The sequence below is a fragment of the Taudactylus pleione genome, unplaced genomic scaffold (assembly GCF_031769625.1).
Source record: "Taudactylus pleione unplaced genomic scaffold, aTauple2 ptg000085l, whole genome shotgun sequence".
Classification (NCBI taxonomy): domain Eukaryota; kingdom Metazoa; phylum Chordata; class Amphibia; order Anura; family Myobatrachidae; genus Taudactylus; species Taudactylus pleione.
In genome coordinates, this window is record NW_028284487.1 from 13,369,284 (window position 1) to 13,388,879 (window position 19,596).

The 19,596-nt window shown below is 37.5% G+C and overlaps 19 non-coding genes across 19 annotated transcripts; all 19 read left to right on the forward strand.

Moving 5' to 3' along the window:
- Nucleotides 1-512: 512 nt before the first annotated feature.
- Nucleotides 513-584, forward strand: TRNAQ-CUG (transfer RNA glutamine (anticodon CUG)). Its single transcript has one exon. It is a non-coding gene; the product is annotated as a tRNA-Gln (tRNA).
- Nucleotides 585-1,528: 944 nt separating this feature from the next.
- TRNAQ-CUG (transfer RNA glutamine (anticodon CUG)) lies at nucleotides 1,529-1,600 on the forward strand. The gene has a single exon. It is a non-coding gene; the product is annotated as a tRNA-Gln (tRNA).
- A 944-nt stretch (nucleotides 1,601-2,544) lies between these two features.
- TRNAQ-CUG (transfer RNA glutamine (anticodon CUG)) lies at nucleotides 2,545-2,616 on the forward strand. Its single transcript has one exon. It is a non-coding gene; the product is annotated as a tRNA-Gln (tRNA).
- A 944-nt stretch (nucleotides 2,617-3,560) lies between these two features.
- TRNAQ-CUG (transfer RNA glutamine (anticodon CUG)) lies at nucleotides 3,561-3,632 on the forward strand. The gene has a single exon. It is a non-coding gene; the product is annotated as a tRNA-Gln (tRNA).
- A 944-nt stretch (nucleotides 3,633-4,576) lies between these two features.
- TRNAQ-CUG (transfer RNA glutamine (anticodon CUG)) lies at nucleotides 4,577-4,648 on the forward strand. The gene has a single exon. It is a non-coding gene; the product is annotated as a tRNA-Gln (tRNA).
- A 944-nt stretch (nucleotides 4,649-5,592) lies between these two features.
- Nucleotides 5,593-5,664, forward strand: TRNAQ-CUG (transfer RNA glutamine (anticodon CUG)). The gene has a single exon. It is a non-coding gene; the product is annotated as a tRNA-Gln (tRNA).
- Nucleotides 5,665-6,608: 944 nt separating this feature from the next.
- Nucleotides 6,609-6,680, forward strand: TRNAQ-CUG (transfer RNA glutamine (anticodon CUG)). Its single transcript has one exon. It is a non-coding gene; the product is annotated as a tRNA-Gln (tRNA).
- A 944-nt stretch (nucleotides 6,681-7,624) lies between these two features.
- Nucleotides 7,625-7,696, forward strand: TRNAQ-CUG (transfer RNA glutamine (anticodon CUG)). The gene has a single exon. It is a non-coding gene; the product is annotated as a tRNA-Gln (tRNA).
- A 944-nt stretch (nucleotides 7,697-8,640) lies between these two features.
- On the forward strand, nucleotides 8,641-8,712 carry TRNAQ-CUG (transfer RNA glutamine (anticodon CUG)). The gene has a single exon. It is a non-coding gene; the product is annotated as a tRNA-Gln (tRNA).
- A 944-nt stretch (nucleotides 8,713-9,656) lies between these two features.
- On the forward strand, nucleotides 9,657-9,728 carry TRNAQ-CUG (transfer RNA glutamine (anticodon CUG)). The gene has a single exon. It is a non-coding gene; the product is annotated as a tRNA-Gln (tRNA).
- Nucleotides 9,729-10,672: 944 nt separating this feature from the next.
- TRNAQ-CUG (transfer RNA glutamine (anticodon CUG)) lies at nucleotides 10,673-10,744 on the forward strand. Its single transcript has one exon. It is a non-coding gene; the product is annotated as a tRNA-Gln (tRNA).
- A 941-nt stretch (nucleotides 10,745-11,685) lies between these two features.
- Nucleotides 11,686-11,757, forward strand: TRNAQ-CUG (transfer RNA glutamine (anticodon CUG)). Its single transcript has one exon. It is a non-coding gene; the product is annotated as a tRNA-Gln (tRNA).
- Nucleotides 11,758-12,701: 944 nt separating this feature from the next.
- TRNAQ-CUG (transfer RNA glutamine (anticodon CUG)) lies at nucleotides 12,702-12,773 on the forward strand. Its single transcript has one exon. It is a non-coding gene; the product is annotated as a tRNA-Gln (tRNA).
- A 944-nt stretch (nucleotides 12,774-13,717) lies between these two features.
- Nucleotides 13,718-13,789, forward strand: TRNAQ-CUG (transfer RNA glutamine (anticodon CUG)). Its single transcript has one exon. It is a non-coding gene; the product is annotated as a tRNA-Gln (tRNA).
- A 944-nt stretch (nucleotides 13,790-14,733) lies between these two features.
- TRNAQ-CUG (transfer RNA glutamine (anticodon CUG)) lies at nucleotides 14,734-14,805 on the forward strand. The gene has a single exon. It is a non-coding gene; the product is annotated as a tRNA-Gln (tRNA).
- Nucleotides 14,806-15,748: 943 nt separating this feature from the next.
- Nucleotides 15,749-15,820, forward strand: TRNAQ-CUG (transfer RNA glutamine (anticodon CUG)). Its single transcript has one exon. It is a non-coding gene; the product is annotated as a tRNA-Gln (tRNA).
- Nucleotides 15,821-16,927: 1,107 nt separating this feature from the next.
- TRNAQ-CUG (transfer RNA glutamine (anticodon CUG)) lies at nucleotides 16,928-16,999 on the forward strand. Its single transcript has one exon. It is a non-coding gene; the product is annotated as a tRNA-Gln (tRNA).
- A 943-nt stretch (nucleotides 17,000-17,942) lies between these two features.
- Nucleotides 17,943-18,014, forward strand: TRNAQ-CUG (transfer RNA glutamine (anticodon CUG)). The gene has a single exon. It is a non-coding gene; the product is annotated as a tRNA-Gln (tRNA).
- Nucleotides 18,015-18,957: 943 nt separating this feature from the next.
- Nucleotides 18,958-19,029, forward strand: TRNAQ-CUG (transfer RNA glutamine (anticodon CUG)). Its single transcript has one exon. It is a non-coding gene; the product is annotated as a tRNA-Gln (tRNA).
- The last annotated feature ends 567 nt before the right edge of the window (nucleotides 19,030-19,596 follow it).

The following is a 19,596-nucleotide window of genomic DNA, read 5'->3' on the forward strand; positions in this document are numbered from 1 at the left end:
TGGGATGTGAAATCCATTGCTACAGCACTCAAAAAGGTAACAGAGGGTTTTTCTGGTTTGACTTAAAAAGTTATTTATACATAGAGTTGAAAACAATACACAGGGCGAGAATAACAATGGGGTGGATGGAGCAACAGTCCTCCACATAAAAATAGGCTCACCATCAACTGTACGGTTGGCCATAAATCATAAGTATTAAAATTGTAGTTTTAGTTTTCTCATCAAACTATGTTATTTTTCTACTTTTCTGTATTTAGAGAGAAATTGGGGCTGACAGTGTAGGCGTTGTACACACCCACTTGGATCTGGCTACATCCACATAGCACTGGTCACATCTCCTCCCCATTTCAGTTTAGGCCCTGAAACATTTTAGCCCCTGACCCATGTGGCCCTTAGTCCGGCCTTAACAAAATGCAAATAGTTTGGTAGCGTTTCAAAGATTTTAAGCACCTCCAGTTTAGTATACAGTTTATTATATGTGGACTGTTACAGCCTGGCATAACATGTCAATAGGTTCCATGGTGTAATGGTTAGCACTCTGGACTCTGAATCCAGTGATCCAAGTTCAAATCTCGGTGGGACCTTGATTAAATATTTATTGTATAAAAAGTAAACAAATATGACACATTATAAAATATGTATGTATTCGTGGCCGATTGGTTTTGGCGAAGGACTAGAAATCCATTGGGGTCTCCCACCGCGTTTTCAAATACTGCCTACTAGATTTTGGTTTGCTGGAAAAATGTCATTGAAATAAATTTTAAACCAATACTCAAACATTTTAGAAACCATTCAGTGATCATAAACACCTGTAGAATAAATCAAAAATGCTTCCTTTCTATGCCATGGGGGTGTGCCTACTATTATATTATCATAGTTATGTTATTTGCACCTGATACCAGCAATATTCCCCCATATCATCTAATTTATCAATCTCCTTCATGATTTACCATATCACCATGTACTTTAGCTTTCTCTAAAAAATCATCATATCACCATTTTGGGCAATCACAATCTGGGATGTGAAATCCATTGCTACAGCACTCAAAAAGGTAACAGAGGGTTTTTCTGGTTTGCCATAAATAGTTATTTATACATAGAGTTGAAAACAATACACAGGGCGAGAATAACAATGGGGTGGATGGAGCAACAGTCCTCCACATTAAAATAGGCCCATCATCAACTATACGGTTGGCCATAAATCATAAATATCAAAATTGTAGTTTTAGTTTTCTCATCAAACTATGTTATTTTTCTACTTTTCTGTATTTAGAGAGAAATTGGGGCTGACAGTGTAGGCGTTGTACACACCCACTTGGATCTGGCTACATCCACATAGCACTGGTCACATCTCCTCACCTTTTCAGTATAGGCCCTGAAACATTTTAGCCCCTGACCCATGTGGCCCTTAATCCGGCCTTAACAATATGCAAATAGATTGGTAGCATTTCAAAGATTTTAAGCACCTCCAGTTTAGTATACAGTTTATTATATGTGGACTGTTACAGCCTGGCATAACATGTCAATAGGTTCCATGGTGTAATGGTTAGCACTCTGGACTCTGAATCCAGCGATTCGAGTTCAAATCTCTGTGGGACCTTGTTTAAATATTTATTGTAAAAATAGTAAACAAATATGACACGTTATAAAATATGTATGTATTCGTGGCTGATAGGTTTTGGCGATGGACTAGAAATCCATTGGGGTCTCCCAGCGCGTGTTGAAATACTGCTGACTACATTTTGGCTTGCTGGAAAAATGTCATTGAAATAAATTTTAAACCAATACTCAAACATTTTAGAAACCATTCAGTGATCATAAACACCTGTAGAATAAACCAAAAATGCTTCCTTTCTATGCCATGGGGGTGTGCCTACTATTATATTATCATAGTTATGTTATTTGCACCTGATACCAGCAATATTCCCCCATATCATCTAATTTATCAATCTCCTTCATGATTTACCATATCACCATGTACTTTAGCTTTCTCTAAAAAATCATCATATCACCATTTTGCGAAATCACAATCTGGGATGTGAAATCCATTGCTACAGCACTCAAAAAGGTAACAGAGGGTTTTTCTGGTTTGCCATAAATAGTTATTTATACATAGAGTTGAAAACAATACACAGGGCGAGAATAACAATGGGGTGGATGGAGCAACAGTCCTCCACATTAAAATAGGCCCATCATCAACTATACGGTTGGCCATAAATCATAAATATCAAAATTGTAGTTTTAGTTTTCTCATCAAACTATGTTATTTTTCTACTTTTCTGTATTTAGAGAGAAATTGGGGCTGACAGTGTAGGCGTTGTACACACCCACTTGGATCTGGCTACATCCACATAGCACTGGTCACATCTCCTCACCTTTTCAGTATAGGCCCTGAAACATTTTAGCCCCTGACCCATGTGGCCCTTAATCCGGCCTTAACAATATGCAAATAGATTGGTAGCATTTCAAAGATTTTAAGCACCTCCAGTTTAGTATACAGTTTATTATATGTGGACTGTTACAGCCTGGCATAACATGTCAATAGGTTCCATGGTGTAATGGTTAGCACTCTGGACTCTGAATCCAGTGATCTGAGTTCAAATCTCGGTGGGACGTTGTTTAAATATTTATTGTAAAAATAGTAAACACATATGACACGTTATAAAATATGTATGTATTCGTGGCCGATAGGTTTTGGCGATGGACTAGAAATCCATTGGGGTCTCCCAGCGCGTGTTGAAATACTGCTGACTACATTTTGGCTTGCTGGAAAAATGTCATTGAAATAAATTTTAAACCAATACTCAAACGTTTTAGAAACCATTCAGTAATAATAAACACCTGTAGAATAAACCAAAAATGCTTCCTTTCTTTGCCATGGGGGTGTGCCTACTATTATATTATCATAGTTATGTTATTTGCACCTGATACCAGCAATATTCCCCCATATCATCTAATTTATCAATCTCCTTCATGATTTACCATATCACCATGTACTTTAGCTTTCTCTAAAAAATCATCATATCACCATTTTGGGCAATCACAATCTGGGATGTGAAATCCATTGCTACAGCACTCAAAAAGGTAACAGAGGGTTTTTCTGGTTTGCCATAAAAAGTTATTTATACATAGAGTTGAAAACAATACACAGGGCGAGAATAACAATGGGGTGGATGGAGCAACAGTCCTCCACATAAAAATAGGCTCACCATCAACTGTACGGTTGGCCATAAATCATAAGTATTAAAATTGTAGTTTTAGTTTTCTCATCAAACTATGTTATTTTTCTACTTTTCTGTATTTAGAGAGAAATTGGGGCTGACAGTGTAGGCGTTGTACACACCCACTTGGATCTGGCTACATCCACATAGCACTGGTCACATCTCCTCCCCAGTTCAGTTTAGGCCCTGAAACATTTTAGCCCCTGACCCATGTGGCCCTTAGTCCGGCCTTAACAAAATGCAAATAGTTTGGTAGCGTTTCAAAGATTTTAAGCACCTCCAGTTTAGTATACAGTTTATTATATGTGGACTGTTACAGCCTGGCATAACATGTCAATAGGTTCCATGGTGTAATGGTTAGCACTCTGGACTCTGAATCCAGCGATCCGAGTTCAAATCTCGGTGGGACCTTGTTTAAATATTTATTGTAAAAATAGTAAACAAATATGACACGTTATAAAATATGTATGTATTCGTGGCCGATTGGTTTTGGCGATGGACTAGAAATCCATTGGGGTCTCCAAGCGCGTGTTCAAATACTGCCGACTACATTTTGGCTTGCTGGAAAAATGTCATTGAAAAAAATTTTAAACCAATACTCAAACATTTTAGAAACCATTCAGTGATCATAAACCCCTGTAGAATAAACCAAAAATGCTTCCTTTCTTTGCCATGGGGGTGTGCCTACTATTATATTATCATAGTTATGTTATTTGCACCTGATACCAGCAATATTCCCCCATATCATCTAATTTATCAATCTCCTTCATGATTTACCATATCACCATGTACTTTAGCTTTCTCTAAAAAATCATCATATCACCATTTTGGGCAATCACAATCTGGGATGTGAAATCCATTGCTACAGCACTCAAGAAGGTAGCAGAGGGTTTTTCTGGTTTGCCATAAAAAGTTATTTATACATAGAGTTGAAAACAATACACAGGGCGAGAATAACAATGGGGTGGATGGAGCTACAGTCCTCCACATTAAAATAGGCCGACCATCAACTGTACGGTTGGCCATAAATCTTAAGTATTAAAATTGTAGTTTTAGTTTTCTCATCAAACTATGTTATTTTTCTACTTTTCTGTATTTAGAGAGAAATTGGGGCTGACAGTGTAGGCGTTGTACACACCCACTTGGATCTGGCTACATCCACATAGCACTGGTCACATCTCCTCACCTTTTCAGTATAGGCCCTGAAACATTTTAGCCCCTGACCCATGTGGCCCTTAATCCGGCCTTAACAATATGCAAATAGATTGGTAGCATTTCAAAGATTTTAAGCATCTCCAGTTTAGTATACAGTTTATTATATGTGGACTGTTACAGCCTGCCATAATGCGTCAAAAGGTTCCATGGTGTAATGGTTAGCACTCTGGACTCTGAATCCAGTGATCCAAGTTCAAATATCGGTGGGACCTTGATTAAATATTTATTGTATAAAAAGTAAACAAATATGACACATTATAAAATATGTATGTATTCGTGGCCGATTGGTTTTGGCGATGGACTAGAAATCCATTGGGGTCTCCCACCGCGTTTTCAAATACTGCCTACTAGATTTTGGCTTGCTGGAAAAATGTCATTGAAATAAATTTTAAACCAATACTCAAGCGTTTTAGAAACCATTCAGTAATAATAAACACCTGTAGAATAAACCAAAAATGCTTCCTTTCTTTGCCATGGGGGTGTGCCTACTATTATATTATCATAGTTATGTTATTTGCACCTGATACCAGCAATATTCCCCCATATCATCTAATTTATCAATCTCCTTCATGATTTACCATATCACCATGTACTTTAGCTTTCTCTAAAAAATCATCATATCACCATTTTGGGCAATCACAATCTGGGATGTGAAATACATTGCTACAGCACTCAAAAAGGTAACAGAGGGTTTTTCTGGTTTGCCATAAAAAGTTATTTATACATAGAGTTGAAAACAATACACAGGGCGAGAATAACAATGGGGTGGATGGAGCAACAGTCCTCCACATAAAAATAGGCTCACCATCAACTGTACGGTTGGCCATAAATCATAAGTATTAAAATTGTAGTTTTAGTTTTCTCATCAAACTATGTTATTTTTCAACTTTTCTGTATTTAGAGAGAAATTGGGGCTGACAGTGTAGGCGTTGTACACACCCACTTGGATCTGGCTACATCCACATAGCACTGGTCACATCTCCTCCCCAGTTCAGTTTAGGCCCTGAAACATTTTAGCCCCTGACCCATGTGGCCCTTAGTCCGGCCTTAACAAAATGCAAATAGTTTGGTAGCGTTTCAAAGATTTTAAGCACCTCCAGTTTAGTATACAGTTTATTATATGTGGACTGTTACAGCCTGGCATAACATGTCAATAGGTTCCATGGTGTAATGGTTAGCACTCTGGACTCTGAATCCAGCGATCCGAGTTCAAATCTCGGTGGGACCTTTTTTAAATATTTATTGTAAAAATAGTAAACAAATATGACACGTTATAAAATATGTATGTATTCGTGGCCGATTGGTTTTGGCGATGGACTAGAAATCCATTGGGGTCTCCAAGCGCGTGTTGAAATACTGCCGACTACATTTTGGCTTGCTGGAAAAATGTCATTGAAATAAATTTTAAACCAATACTCAAACATTTTAGAAACCATTCAGTGATCATAAACACCTGTAGAATAAACCAAAAATGCTTCCTTTCTTTGCCATGGGGGTGTGCCTACTATTATATTATCATAGTTATGTTATTTGCACCTGATACCAGCAATATTCCCCCATATCATCTAATTTATCAATCTCCTGCATGATTTACCATATCACCATGTACTTTAGCTTTCTCTAAAAAATCATCATATCACCATTTTGGGCAATCACAATCTGGGATGTGAAATCCATTGCTACAGCACTCAAGAAGGTAGCAGAGGGTTTTTCTGGTTTGCCATAAAAAGTTATTTATACATAGAGTTGAAAACAATACACAGGGCGAGAATAACAATGGGGTGGATGGAGCTACAGTCCTCCACATTAAAATAGGCCGACCATCAACTGTACGGTTGGCCATAAATCTTAAGTATTAAAATTGTAGTTTTAGTTTTCTCATCAAACTATGTTATTTTTCTACTTTTCTGTATTTAGAGAGAAATTGGGGCTGACAGTGTAGGCGTTGTACACACCCACTTGGATCTGGCTACATCCACATAGCACTGGTCACATCTCCTCACCTTTTCAGTATAGGCCCTGAAACATTTTAGCCCCTGACCCATGTGGCCCTTAATCCGGCCTTAACAATATGCAAATAGATTGGTAGCATTTCAAAGATTTTAAGCATCTCCAGTTTAGTATACAGTTTATTATATGTGGACTGTTACAGCCTGACATAATGCGTCAAAAGGTTCCATGGTGTAATGGTTAGCACTCTGAACTCTGAATCCAGCGATCCGAGTTCAAATTTCGGTGGGACCATGTTTAAATATTTATTGTAAAAATAGTAAACAAATATGACACGTTCTAAAATATGTATGTATTCGTGGCCGATTGGTTTTCTCGATGGACTAGAAATCCATTGGGGTCTCCCACCGCGTTTTCAAATACTGCCTACTACATTTTGGCTTCCTGGAAAAATGTCACTGAAATAAATTTTAAACCAATACTCAAACATTTTAGAAACCATTCAGTGATCATAAACACCTGTAGAATAAACCAAAAATGCTTCCTTTCTATGCCATGGGGGTGTGCCTACTATTATATTATCATAGTTATGTTATTTGCACCTGATACCAGCAATATTCCACCATATCATCTAATTTATCAATCTCCTTCATGATTTACCATATCACCATGTACTTTAGCTTTCTCTAAAAAATCATCATATCACCATTTTGGGCAATCACAATCTGGGATGTGAAATCCATTGCTACAGCACTCAAGAAGGTAGCAGAGGGTTTTTCTGGTTTGCCATAAAAAGTTATTTATACATAGAGTTGAAAACAATACACAGGGCGAGAATAACAATGGGGTGGATGGAGCTACAGTCCTCCACATTAAAATAGGCCGACCATCAACTGTACGGTTGGCCATAAATCTTAAGTATTAAAATTGTAGTTTTAGTTTTCTCATCAAACTATGTTATTTTTCTACTTTTCTGTATTTAGAGAGAAATTGGGGCTGACAGTGTAGGCGTTGTACACACCCACTTGGATCTGGCTACATCCACATAGCACTGGTCACATCTCCTCACCTTTTCAGTATAGGCCCTGAAACATTTTAGCCCCTGACCCATGTGGCCCTTAATCCGGCCTTAACAATATGCAAATAGATTGGTAGCATTTCAAAGATTTTAAGCATCTCCAGTTTAGTATACAGTTTATTATATGTGGACTGTTACAGCCTGACATAATGCGTCAAAAGGTTCCATGGTGTAATGGTTAGCACTCTGGACTCTGAATCCAGTGATCCAAGTTCAAATCTCGGTGGGACCTTGATTAAATATTTATTGTATAAAAAGTAAACCAATTTGACACATTATAAAATATGTATGTATTCGTGGCCGATTGGTTTTGGCGATGGACTAGAAATCCATTGGGGTCTCCCACCGCGTTTTCAAATACTGCCTACTAGATTTTGGCTTGCTGGAAAAATGTCATTGAAATAAATTTTAAACCAATACTCAAGCGTTTTAGAAACCATTCAGTAATAATAAACACCTGTAGAATAAACCAAAAATGCTTCCTTTCTTTGCCATGGGGGTGTGCCTACTATTATATTATCATAGTTATGTTATTTGCACCTGATACCAGCAATATTCCCCCATATCATCTAATTTATCAATCTCCTTCATGATTTACCATATCACCATGTACTTTAGCTTTCTCTAAAAAATCATCATATCACCATTTTGGGCAATCACAATCTGGGATGTGAAATCCATTGCTACAGCACTCAAAAAGGTAACAGAGGGTTTTTCTGGTTTGCCATAAAAAGTTATTTATACATAGAGTTGAAAACAATACACAGGGCGAGAATAACAATGGGGTGGATGGAGCAACAGTCCTCCACATAAAAATAGGCTCACCATCAACTGTACGGTTGGCCATAAATCATAAGTATTAAAATTGTAGTTTTAGTTTTCTCATCAAACTATGTTATTTTTCTACTTTTCTGTATTTAGAGAGAAATTGGGGCTGACAGTGTAGGCGTTGTACACACCCACTTGGATCTGGCTACATCCACATAGCACTGGTCACATCTCCTCCCCAGTTCAGTTTAGGCCCTGAAACATTTTAGCCCCTGACCCATGTGGCCCTTAGTCCGGCCTTAACAAAATGCAAATAGTTTGGTAGCGTTTCAAAGATTTTAAGCACCTCCAGTTTAGTATACAGTTTATTATATGTGGACTGTTACAGCCTGGCATAACATGTCAATAGGTTCCATGGTGTAATGGTTAGCACTCTGGACTCTGAATCCAGCGATCCGAGTTCAAATCTCGGTGGGACCTTTTTTAAATATTTATTGTAAAAATAGTAAACAAATATGACACGTTATAAAATATGTATGTATTCGTGGCCGATTGGTTTTGGCGACGGACTAGAAATCCATTGGGGTCTCCAAGCGCGTGTTGAAATACTGCCGACTACATTTTGGCTTGCTGGAAAAATGTCATTGAAATAAATTTTAAACCAATACTCAAACATTTTAGAAACCATTCAGTGATCATAAACCCCTGTAGAATAAACCAAAAATGCTTCCTTTCTTTGCCATGGGGGTGTGCCTACTATTATATTATCATAGTTATGTTATTTGCACCTGATACCAGCAATATTCCCCCATATCATCTAATTTATCAATCTCCTGCATGATTTACCATATCACCATGTACTTTAGCTTTCTCTAAAAAATCATCATATCACCATTTTGGGCAATCACAATCTGGGATGTGAAATCCATTGCTACAGCACTCAAGAAGGTAGCAGAGGGTTTTTCTGGTTTGCCATAAAAAGTTATTTATACATAGAGTTGAAAACAATACACAGGGCGAGAATAACAATGGGGTGGATGGAGCTACAGTCCTCCACATTAAAATAGGCCGACCATCAACTGTACGGTTGGCCATAAATCTTAAGTATTAAAATTGTAGTTTTAGTTTTCTCATCAAACTATGTTATTTTTCTACTTTTCTGTATTTAGAGAGAAATTGGGGCTGACAGTGTAGGCGTTGTACACACCCACTTGGATCTGGCTACATCCACATAGCACTGGTCACATCTCCTCACCTTTTCAGTATAGGCCCTGAAACATTTTAGCCCCTGACCCATGTGGCCCTTAATCCGGCCTTAACAATATGCAAATAGATTGGTAGCATTTCAAAGATTTTAAGCATCTCCAGTTTAGTATACAGTTTATTATATGTGGACTGTTACAGCCTGACATAATGCGTCAAAAGGTTCCATGGTGTAATGGTTAGCACTCTGAACTCTGAATCCAGCGATCCGAGTTCAAATTTCGGTGGGACCATGTTTAAATATTTATTGTAAAAATAGTAAACAAATATGACACGTTCTAAAATATGTATGTATTCGTGGCCGATTGGTTTTGGCGATGGACTAGAAATCCATTGGGGTCTCCCACCGCGTTTTCAAATACTGCCTACTACATTTTGGCTTCCTGGAAAAATGTCACTGAAATAAATTTTAAACCAATACTCAAACATTTTAGAAACCATTCAGTGATCATAAACACCTGTAGAATAAACCAAAAATGCTTCCTTTCTATGCCATGGGGGTGTGCCTACTATTACATTATCATAGTTATGTTATTTGCACCTGATACCAGCAATATTCCACCATATCATCTAATTTATCAATCTCCTTCATGATTTACCATATCACCATGTACTTTAGCTTTCTCTAAAAAATCATCATATCACCATTTTGGGCAATCACAATCTGGGATGTGAAATCCATTGCTACAGCACTCAAAAAGGTAACAGAGGGTTTTTCTGGTTTGCCATAAAAAGTTATTTATACATAGAGTTGAAAACAATACACAGGGCGAGAATAACAATGGGGTGGATGGAGCAACAGTCCTCCACATTAAAATAGGCCCATCATCAACTATACGGTTGGCCATACATCATAAATATCAAAATTGTAGTTTTAGTTTTCTCATCAAACTATGTTATTTTTCTACTTTTCTGTATTTAGAGAGAAATTGGGGCTGACAGTGTAGGCGTTGTACACACCCACTTGGATCTGGCTACATCCACATAGCACTGGTCACATCTCCTCACCTTTTCAGTATAGGCCCTGAAACATTTTAGCCCCTGACCCATGTGGCCCTTAATCCGGCCTTAACAATATGCAAATAGATTGGTAGCATTTCAAAGATTTTAAGCATCTCCAGTTTAGTATACAGTTTATTATATGTGGACTGTTACAGCCTGACATAATGCGTCAAAAGGTTCCATGGTGTAATGGTTAGCACTCTGAACTCTGAATCCAGCGATCCGAGTTCAAATTTCGGTGGGACCATGTTTAAATATTTATTGTAAAAATAGTAAACAAATATGACACGTTCTAAAATATGTATGTATTCGTGGCCGATTGGTTTTGGCGATGGACTAGAAATCCATTGGGGTCTCCCACCGCGTTTTCAAATACTGCCTACTACATTTTGGCTTCCTGGAAAAATGTCACTGAAATAAATTTTAAACCAATACTCAAACATTTTAGAAACCATTCAGTGATCATAAACACCTGTAGAATAAACCAAAAATGCTTCCTTTCTATGCCATGGGGGTGTGCCTACTATTACATTATCATAGTTATGTTATTTGCACCTGATACCAGCAATATTCCACCATATCATCTAATTTATCAATCTCCTTCATGATTTACCATATCACCATGTACTTTAGCTTTCTCTAAAAAATCATATCACCATTTTGGGCAATCACAATCTGGGATGTGAAATCCATTGCTACAGCACTCAAAAAGGTAACAGAGGGTTTTTCTGGTTTGCCATAAAAAGTTATTTATACATAGAGTTGAAAACAATACACAGGGCGAGAATAACAATGGGGTGGATGGAGCAACAGTCCTCCACATTAAAATAGGCCCATCATCAACTATACGGTTGGCCATACATCATAAATATCAAAATTGTAGTTTTAGTTTTCTCATCAAACTATGTTATTTTTCTACTTTTCTGTATTTAGAGAGAAATTGGGGCTGACAGTGTAGGCGTTGTACACACCCAATTGGATCTGGCTACATCCACATAGCACTGGTCACATCTCCTCACCTTTTCAGTATAGGCCCTGAAACATTTTAGCCCCTGACCCATGTGGCCCTTAATCCGGCCTTAACAATATGCAAATAGATTGGTAGCATTTCAAAGATTTTAAGCATCTCCAGTTTAGTATACAGTTTATTATATGTGGACTGTTACAGCCCGGCATAACATGTCAATAGGTTCCATGGTGTAATGGTTAGCACTCTGGACTCTGAATCCAGCGATCCGAGTTCAAATCTCAGTGGGACCTTTTTTAAATATTTATTGTAAAAATAGTAAACAAATATGACACGTTATAAAATATGTATGTATTCGTGGCCGATTGGTTTTGGCGATGGACTAGAAATCCATTGGGGTCTCCAAGCGCGTGTTGAAATACTGCCGACTACATTTTGGCTTGCTGGAAAAATGTCATTGAAATAAATTTTAAACCAATACTCAAACATTTTAGAAACCATTCAGTGATCATAAACCCCTGTAGAATAAACCAAAAATGCTTCCTTTCTTTGCCATGGGGGTGTGCCTACTATTATATTATCATAGTTATGTTATTTGCACCTGATACCAGCAATATTCCCCCATATCATCTAATTTATCAATCTCCTTCATGATTTACCATATCACCATGTACTTTAGCTTTCTCTAAAAAATCATCATATCACCATTTTGGGCAATCACAATCTGGGATGTGAAATCCATTGCTACAGCACTCAAGAAGGTAGCAGAGGGTTTTTCTGGTTTGCCATAAAAAGTTATTTATACATAGAGTTGAAAACAATACACAGGGCGAGAATAACAATGGGGTGGATGGAGCTACAGTCCTCCACATTAAAATAGGCCGACCATCAACTGTACGGTTGGCCATAAATCTTAAGTATTAAAATTGTAGTTTTAGTTTTCTCATCAAACTATGTTATTTTTCTACTTTTCTGTATTTAGAGAGAAATTGGGGCTGACAGTGTAGGCGTTGTACACACCCACTTGGATCTGGCTACATCCACATAGCACTGGTCACATCTCCTCCCCATTTCAGTTTAGGCCCTGAAACATTTTAGCCCCTGACCCATGTGGCCCTTAGTCCGGCCTTAACAAAATGCAAATAGTTTGGTAGCGTTTCAAAGATTTTAAGCACCTCCAGTTTAGTATACAGTTTATTATATGTGGACTGTTACAGCCTGGCATAACATGTCAATAGGTTCCATGGTGTAATGGTTAGCACTCTGGACTCTGAATCCAGTGATCCAAGTTCAAATCTCGGTGGGACCTTGATTAAATATTTATTGTATAAAAAGTAAACAAATATGACACATTATAAAATATGTATGTATTCGTGGCCGATTGGTTTTGGTGAAGGACTAGAAATCCATTGGGGTCTCCCACCGCGTTTTCAAATACTGCCTACTAGATTTTGGCTTGCTGGAAAAATGTCATTGAAATAAATTTTAAACCAATACTCAAACATTTTAGAAACCATTCAGTGATCATAAACACCTGTAGAATAAATCAAAAATGCTTCCTTTCTATGCCATGGGGGTGTGCCTACTATTATATTATCATAGTTATGTTATTTGCACCTGATACCAGCAATATTCCCCCATATCATCTAATTTATCAATCTCCTTCATGATTTACCATATCACCATGTACTTTAGCTTTCTCTAAAAAATCATCATATCACCATTTTGGGCAATCACAATCTGGGATGTGAAATCCATTGCTACAGCACTCAAAAAGGTAACAGAGGGTTTTTCTGGTTTGCCATAAATAGTTATTTATACATAGAGTTGAAAACAATACACAGGGCGAGAATAACAATGGGGTGGATGGAGCAACAGTCCTCCACATTAAAATAGGCCCATCATCAACTATACGGTTGGCCATAAATCATAAATATCAAAATTGTAGTTTTAGTTTTCTCATCAAACTATGTTATTTTTCTACTTTTCTGTATTTAGAGAGAAATTGGGGCTGACAGTGTAGGCGTTGTACACACCCACTTGGATCTGGCTACATCCACATAGCACTGGTCACATCTCCTCACCTTTTCAGTATAGGCCCTGAAACATTTTAGCCCCTGACCCATGTGGCCCTTAATCCGGCCTTAACAATATGCAAATAGATTGGTAGCATTTCAAAGATTTTAAGCACCTCCAGTTTAGTATACAGTTTATTATATGTGGACTGTTACAGCCTGGCATAACATGTCAATAGGTTCCATGGTGTAATGGTTAGCACTCTGGACTCTGAATCCAGTGATCTGAGTTCAAATCTCGGTGGGACCTTGTTTAAATATTTATTGTAAAAATAGTAAACACATATGACACGTTATAAAATATGTATGTATTCGTGGCCGATAGGTTTTGGCGATGGACTAGAAATCCATTGGGGTCTCCCAGCGCGTGTTGAAATACTGCTGACTACATTTTGGCTTGCTGGAAAAATGTCATTGAAATAAATTTTAAACCAATACTCAAACGTTTTAGAAACCATTCAGTAATAATAAACACCTGTAGAATAAACCAAAAATGCTTCCTTTCTTTGCCATGGGGGTGTGCCTACTATTATATTATCATAGTTATGTTATTTGCACCTGATACCAGCAATATTCCCCCATATCATCTAATTTATCAATCTCCTTCATGATTTACCATATCACCATGTACTTTAGCTTTCTCTAAAAAATCATCATATCACCATTTTGGGCAATCACAATCTGGGATGTGAAATCCATTGCTACAGCACTCAAAAAGGTAACAGAGGGTTTTTCTGGTTTGCCATAAAAAGTTATTTATACATAGAGTTGAAAACAATACACAGGGCGAGAATAACAATGGGGTGGATGGAGCAACAGTCCTCCACATAAAAATAGGCTCACCATCAACTGTACGGTTGGCCATAAATCATAAGTATTAAAATTGTAGTTTTAGTTTTCTCATCAAACTATGTTATTTTTCTACTTTTCTGTATTTAGAGAGAAATTGGGGCTGACAGTGTAGGCGTTGTACACACCCACTTGGATCTGGCTACATCCACATAGCACTGGTCACATCTCCTCCCCAGTTCAGTTTAGGCCCTGAAACATTTTAGCCCCTGACCCATGTGGCCCTTAGTCCGGCCTTAACAAAATGCAAATAGTTTGGTAGCGTTTCAAAGATTTTAAGCACCTCCAGTTTAGTATACAGTTTATTATATGTGGACTGTTACAGCCTGGCATAACATGTCAATAGGTTCCATGGTGTAATGGTTAGCACTCTGGACTCTGAATCCAGCGATCCGAGTTCAAATCTCGGTGGGACCTTGTTTAAATATTTATTGTAAAAATAGTAAACAAATATGACACGTTATAAAATATAAAATATTCGTGGCCGATGGGTTTTGGCGATGGACTAGAAATCCATTGGGGTCTCCCACCGCGTGTTCAAATACTGCCAACTACATTTTGGCTTGCTGGAAAAATGTCATTGAAATAAATTTTAAAACAATACTCAAACATTTTAGAAACCATTCAGTGATCATAAATCCCTGTAGAATAAACCAAAAATGCTTCCTTTCTTTGCCATGGGGGTGTGCCTACTATTATATTATCATAGTTATGTTATTTGCACCTGATACCAGCAATATTCCCCCATATCATCTAATTTATCAATCTCCTTCATGATTTACCATATCACCATGTACTTTAGCTTTCTCTAAAAAATCATCATATCACCATTTTGGGCAATCACAATCTGGGATGTGAAATCCATTGCTACAGCACTCAAAAAGGTAACAGAGGGTTTTTCTGGTTTGCCATAAAAAGTTATTTATACATAGAGTTGAAAACAATACACAGGGCGAGAATAACAATGGGGTGGATGGAGCAACAGTCCTCCACATTAAAATAGGCCCATCATCAACTATACGGTTGGCCATAAATCATTAATATCAAAATTGTAGTTTTAGTTTTCTCATCAAACTATGTTATTTTTCTACTTTTCTGTATTTAGAGAGAAATTGCGGCTGACAGTGTAGGCGTTGTACACACCCACTTGGATCTGGCTACATCCACATAGCACTGGTCACATCTCCTCACCTTTTCTGTATAGGCCCTGAAACATTTTAGCCCCTGACCCATGTGGCCCTTAATCCGGCCTTAACAATATGCAAATAGATTGGTAGCATTTCAAAGATTTTAAGCACCTCCAGTTTAGTATACACTTTATTATATGTGGACTGTTACAGCCTGGCACAACATGTCAATAGGTTCCATGGTGTAATGGTTAGCACTCTGGACTCTGAATCCAGCGATTTGAGTTCAAATCTCCGTGGGACCTTGTTTAAATATTTATTGTAAAAATAGTAAACAAATATGACACGTTATAAAATATGTATGTATTCGTGGCTGATAGGTTTTGGCGATGGACTAGAAATCCATTGGGGTCTCCCAGCGCGTGTTGAAATACTGCTGACTACATTTTGGCCTGAGTTCAAATCAAATGTTTAAATATTTATTGTAAAAATAGTAAACAAATATGACACATTATAAAATATGTATGTATTCGTGGCCGATTGGTTTTGGCGATGGACTAGAAATCCATTGGGGTCTCCCAGCGCCTGTTCAAATACTGCCGACTACATTTTGGCTTGCTGGAAAAATGTCATTGAAATAAATTTTAAACCAATACTCAAACGTTTTAGAAACCATTCAGTGATCATAAACACCTGTAGAATAAACCAAAAATGCTTCCTTTCTTTGCCATGGGGGTGTGCCTACTATTATATTATCATAGTTATGTTATTTGCACCTGATACCAGCAATATTCCCCCATATCATCTAATTTATCAATCTCCTTCATGATTTACCATATCACCATGTACTTTAGCTTTCTCTAAAAAATCATCATATCACCATTTTGGGCAATCACAATCTGGGATGTGAAATCCATTGCTACAGCACTCAAAAAGGTAACAGAGGGTTTTTCTGGTTTGCCATAAAAAGTTATTTATACATAGAGTTGAAAACAATACACAGGGCGAGAATAACAATGGGGTGGAAGGATCAACAGTCCTCCACATAAAAATAGGCTCACCATCAACTGTACGGTTGGCCATAAATCATAAGTAATAAAATTGTAGTTTTAGTTTTCTCATCAAACTATGTTATTTTTCTACTTTTCTGTATATAGAGAGAAATTGGGGCTGACAGTGTAGGCGTTGTACACACCCACTTGGATCTGGCTACATCCACATAGCACTGGTCACATCTCCTCACCTTTTCAGTATAGGCCCTGAAACATTTTAGCCCCTGACCCATGTGGCCCTTAATCCGGCCTTAACAATATGCTAATAGATTGGTAGCATTTCAAAGATTTTAAGCATCTCCAGTTTAGTATACAGTTTATTATATGTGGACTGTTACAGCCTGGCATAACACGTCGATAGGTTCCATGGTGTAATGGTTAGCACTCTGGACTCTGAATCCAGCGATCCAAGTTCAAATCTTGGTGGGACCTTGTTTAAATATTTATTGTAAAAATAATAAACAAATATGACACGTTATAAAATATAAAATATTCGTGGCCGATGGGTTTTGGCGATGGACTAGAAATCCATTGGGGTCTCCCACCGCGTGTTCAAATACTGCCAACTACATTTTGGCTTGCTGGAAAAATGTCATTGAAATAAATTTTAAAACAATACTCAAACATTTTAGAAACCATTCAGTGATCATAAATCCCTGTAGAATAAACCAAAAATGCTTCCTTTCTTTGCCATGGGGGTGTGCCTACTATTATATTATCATAGTTATGTTATTTGCACCTGATACCAGCAATATTCCCCCATATCATCTAATTTATCAATCTCCTTCATGATTTACCATATCACCATGTACTTTAGCTTTCTCTAAAAAATCATCATATCACCATTTTGGGCAATCACAATCTGGGATGTGAAATCCATTGCTACAGCACTCAAAAAGGTAACAGAGGGTTTTTCTGGTTTGCCATAAAAAGTTATTTATACATAGAGTTGAAAACAATACACAGGGCGAGAATAACAATGGGGTGAATGGAGCAACAGTCCTCCACATTAAAATAGGCCCATCATCAACTATACGGTTGGCCATAAATCATTAATATCAAAATTGTAGTTTTAGTTTTCTCATCAAACTATGTTATTTTTCTACTTTTCTGTATGTAGAGAGAAATTGGGGCTGACAGTGTAGGCGTTGTACACACCCACTTGGATCTGGCTATATCCACATAGCACTGGTCACATCTCCTCACCTTTTCAGTATAGGCCCTGAAACATTTTAGCCCCTGACCCATGTGGCCCTTAATCCGGCCTTAACAATATGCTAATAGATTGGTAGCATTTCAAAGATTTTAAGCATCTCCAGTTTAGTATACAGTTTATTATATGTGGACTGTTACAGCCTGGCATAACACGTCGATAGGTTCCATGGTGTAATGGTTAGCACTCTGGACTCTGAATCCAGCGATCCAAGTTCAAATCTTGGTGGGACCTTGTTTAAATATTTATTGTAAAAATAGTAAACAAATATGACACGTTATAAAATATAAAATATTCGTGGCCGATAGGTTTTGGCGATGGACTAGAAATCCATTGGGGTCTCCAACCGCGTTTTCAAATACTGCCTACTACATTTTGGCTTGCTGGAAAAATGTCATTGAAATAAATTTTAAAACAATACTCAAACATTTTAGAAACCATTCAGTGATCATAAACACCTGTAGAATAAACCAAAAATGCTTCCTTTCTTTGCCATGGGGGTGTGCCTACTATTATATTATCATAGTTATGTTATTTGCACCTGATACAAGCAATATTCCCCCATATCATCTAATTTATCAATCTCCTTCATGATTTACCATATCACCATGTACTTTAGCTTTCTCTAAAAAATCATCATATCACCATTTTGGGCAATCACAATCTGGGATGTGAAATCCATTGCTACAGCACTCAAAAAGGTAACAGAGGGTTTTTCTGGTTTGCCATAAAAAGTTATTTATACATAGAGTTGAACACAATACACAGGGCTAGAATAACAATGGGGTGGAAGGAGCAACAGTCCTCCACATAAAAATAGGCTCACTATCAACTGTACGGTTGGCCATAAATCATAAGTATTAAAATTGTAGTTTTAGTTTTCTCATCAAACTATGTTATTTTTCTACTTTTCTGTATTTAGAGAGAAATTGGGGCTGACAGTGTAGGCGTTGTACACACCCCCTTGGATCTGGCTACATCCACATAGCACTGGTCACATCTCCTCCCCATTTCAGTTTAGGCCATGAAACATTTTAGCCCCTGACCCATGTGGCCCTTAATCCGGCCTTAACAATATGCAATTAGATTGGTAGCATTTCAAAGATTTTAAGCACCTCCAGTTTAGTATACACTTTATTATATGTGGACTGTTACAGCCTGGCATAACATGTCAATAGGTTCCATGGTGTAATGGTTAGCACTCTGGACTCTGAATCCAGCGATTCGAGTTCAAATCTCCGTGGGACCTTGTTTAAATATTTATTGTAAAAATAGTAAACAAATATGACACGTTATAAAATATGTATGTATTCGTGGCTGATTGGTTTTGGCGATGGACTAGAAATCCATTGGGGTCTCCCAGCGCCTGTTCAAATACTGCCGACTACATTTTGGCTTGCTGGAAAAACGTCATTGAAATAAATTTGAAACCAATACTCAAACGTTTTAGAAACCATTCAGTGATCATAAACACCTGTAGAATAAACCAAAAATGCTTCCTTTCTTTGCCATGGGGGTGTGCCTACTATTATATTATCATAGTTATGTTATTTGCACCTGATACCAGCAATATTCCCCCATATCATCTAATTTATCAATCTCCTTCATGATTTACCATATCACCATGTACTTTAGCTTTCTCTAAAAAATCATCATATCACCATTTTGGGCAATCACAATCTGGGATGTGAAATCCATTGCTACAGCACTCAAAAAGGTAACAGAGGGTTTTTCTGGTTTGCCATAAAAAGTTATTTATACATAGAGTTGAAAACAATACACAGGGCGAGAATAACAATGGGCTGGATGGAGCAAC